The sequence below is a fragment of the Physeter macrocephalus genome, chromosome 19 (genome assembly GCF_002837175.3).
Source record: "Physeter macrocephalus isolate SW-GA chromosome 19, ASM283717v5, whole genome shotgun sequence".
NCBI classification, from domain to species: domain Eukaryota; kingdom Metazoa; phylum Chordata; class Mammalia; order Artiodactyla; family Physeteridae; genus Physeter; species Physeter macrocephalus.
In genome coordinates, this window is record NC_041232.1 from 28,160,185 (window position 1) to 28,163,265 (window position 3,081).

Below are 3,081 nucleotides of genomic sequence, written 5' to 3' on the forward strand. Positions count from 1 at the left end.
GACCACAGTTTGAAGGAACGCCTCATTCTAGAACTTGCTCTCAAGTTCTAGATGTGACTTTCTTTGGAAGATGAGACAAAAAAGTTTTCCAGTAAATCAGAGTCACATATTCCTTGGGTTGCTTTTAACTTATACCCTTGTTTCCTGGAAGTGACCCATACAATGGCGTCGGCACCCGCAGCTTTTTGAACCACAGTCTTGGGAAGGCCAGCTGCCACTGAGTAAGAGCTTTATCATCTACGATTTTCTCCCTGAGGCTCTGTCTGCTCAAAGACATCGGTTTCTCTGGTATCATGAGTTAGCATTTATAGCTTTATACAAATACTTCAGGAGAGTATACAGGATATGTGTCTAGAGTGTCTATATGTCTATATGTCATAGAGTGTCTATATGTGTATAGAGTGTCTACAAATCAGTAAGTAAAAGGCAGACAACTTAATAGAAAAAATGGAAAAAAACCCCATTAAAACCACAATGAAATAACACAATCACCCATCAAAATGGATAAAATGAAAAAAGATGGGCAATTTCAAGTCGTTGGGCTGTACCCCACAGGCCTACAAACCCTCTGCCTGCCCAGCTTCAAGACCGAAGAAAGAGCCCAGAGCCAGCAAGAGAAACATAAGTGGTTTAATGGATGGAGGAGCTTATGCATCTGAAGCAGGGTCCTGGAGCGACACCCCACCGTGTGGACAGCAGGCAGGACATAGGGGCAGTCTTCACTCCCGGGGGGGTGGGGGGAAGGGGAGATTGCCAGTTATAGGGGAATTGATGTCAGGTGGGCTCATTAGTTACCAGAGAAACCAGCAGAGGGGCATGCCCCTCACCACCCCCTTTGATAAGAATAATCACCAGCTGGGGCCTGGGGCAAGTACATAGGGAGGTCAGTCTTGTAAGTAGGGTGTAGGTGAAGCAGGCCCTGGTCGGGCAGCGGGTGTCCAGAGAGCAAGAGAACAGCCATCTTGAGTGGCCTGACCATATACAGTTGTTAAGAGATTCTATTAATATAATTATCATTAATAATTATATTTGATTAAATATTTATTTGATTATTTGAATAATTATAGTATTTTATTATAAGATAATAGATTGTTATTATTACAGTAATATTAAATGCCAGTAGCTTAATTATAGAGCCACTGGTATTAAAATGGAGCAGGACCCTATGGTCCTTCCCCACCATGTCCTCTGCCTGCCTCTTGTCTGTAGAAGAACTTTAGTCAGAGAATAAGTTTAGGGACTTCCCTGGTGGTCCAGTGGGTAAGACTCCGCACTCCTAATGCAGGGGGCCCGGGTTTGATCCCTGGTCGGGGAACTAGATCTCACATGCATGCTGCAACTACAGATCCTGCATGCTGCAACTAAGACCCGGGTGCAGCCAAATAAATAAATAAATATTAAAAAAAAAGAATAAGTTTAATCAGAGAAGTGGGAAAATGAAGAAGCAAAGGAAAACAGTCCAACAAGACTAAATAATAATAGTTTAGTCGTTAAGCACGGTCAAGGACCTTCAGTTCCTTCTCAAGGGCTATAGATATATTCCGAGCCATCTCCTGTGAGCTGTCTTGTAGATACTGAAACCTCCACCAGGTGGAAGAAGTTAACTACATGATGACCAGACTGTAGCCATGACATAAGCTGCCACAATTCCGAGAACTGGCCTCAAGGAAGTGGGAACAAACCAACCCTGGAACTGAAGACCAACTGTCCTTAAAGCAATCAAGACGACGCTGGTCAGACCACCGATGACCAATTTCAAGATGACGGTCAAGGCTGACTGTGCTGTTTGTGCATGTAGCCCCCTCCCTCCGACTATACAGCCCTGAAACACCCCTCTAAAAGCTCTCGCCCACTGATGTCAGGGGGGAGTCAGCCTTTGGACAGGAGTCTGCCCTCTCTCTCAGTTGCCGGCCTCCGAAATGAAGCAAACTTTCCTTTCCACCAACCTTGCTCTTTATTGGCTTTTGAACAGCAAGCAGCCAGACCCCACTTTTGGTAACAGGATACATAGACACTGTAAATTGGTACCAGTCCTGTGGGAAACTTCTTCGTTGGTATCTATGAGTATATAAGCACACCCTATGACCCAGCAATCCTCCCCCTAGGTGTTCCCAACAGGGGTGCACACCTATGTCCACCACATGAAAGAGCAAGAATGTCCCTATCAGCCCTGTTCTGTGCAACAGAGCACCTTACAAACGACTCATTTACATAAAGTTCAACAGCTGGCAGACTAGGCTATGGCGTTAGCAGTTAGGATTGGTACACCAGAGGCAACTTCTGAGGTTTTGAGGCTACTCTTTCTTGTCCACTTTGAGAAAAACCTGTCCTCTGTACAACTTATGATTTGCGTCCTTTTCTTTCTTTCTTTTTTTTTTTTTTTGCAGTACGCAGGCCTCTCACTGTTGTGGCCTCTCCCGCCGCGGAGCACAGGCTCCGGACGCGCAGGCTCAGCGACCATGGCTCACGGGCCAACCCGTGTCCCCTGCATCGGCAGGCGGACTCTCAACCACTGTGCCACCAGGGAAGCCCTCCTTTTCTTTATGTATGTTATATCGCCATAAAAATGACTGGAATAGCACAGAACAGAACCAAACCAGAAAATCTCCAGGAGAGCCTGTGGGCTGAGAAGCCCTGTTCCGTCCAGTCCCTGGGACCCCCGCCCCCCTGGAATCCCCCTGGTCACCTGCTGATGATGCCCTACTTTCTAAGAAACCAGGAGACAATGACCTTTCCTCAGCACCTGCTATTTCTCTCCTCTTTCTCCTGTTCACCTCTCTGTGGCCTCTCCAAGCACTCTCTCTGCCTAAACCCAACTGTCAAGGAGAGAAACCAGAGGTAAGTTCACATCCTCTGCTTACACTCTAAACTGAATCATTACCAAACACAATCCTGTAGCCAGAGAAGTCCTGTTTTACGTCCTGCTGGTTTAAGTTAGATCATTACCCTCCAAAGGGATGCCGGCCAAGGGTCACATACTTACAAAATTCACACTGGCAACTCTTTTTCTCTTCCTTGGAGAAGGTTTTGTACTTCTGGCCCCTTTGCTCCTCACGCTGTATCTGACATTAATGTGTCCTC

The 3,081-nt window shown here is 46.3% G+C and overlaps 1 non-coding gene across 1 annotated transcript; it reads left to right on the forward strand.

Annotated features, from left to right (window-relative positions):
* Nucleotides 1-1,242: 1,242 nt before the first annotated feature.
* TRNAR-CCU (transfer RNA arginine (anticodon CCU)) lies at nucleotides 1,243-1,315 on the forward strand. Its single transcript has one exon. It is a non-coding gene; the product is annotated as a tRNA-Arg (tRNA).
* Nucleotides 1,316-3,081: the final 1,766 nt, after the last annotated feature.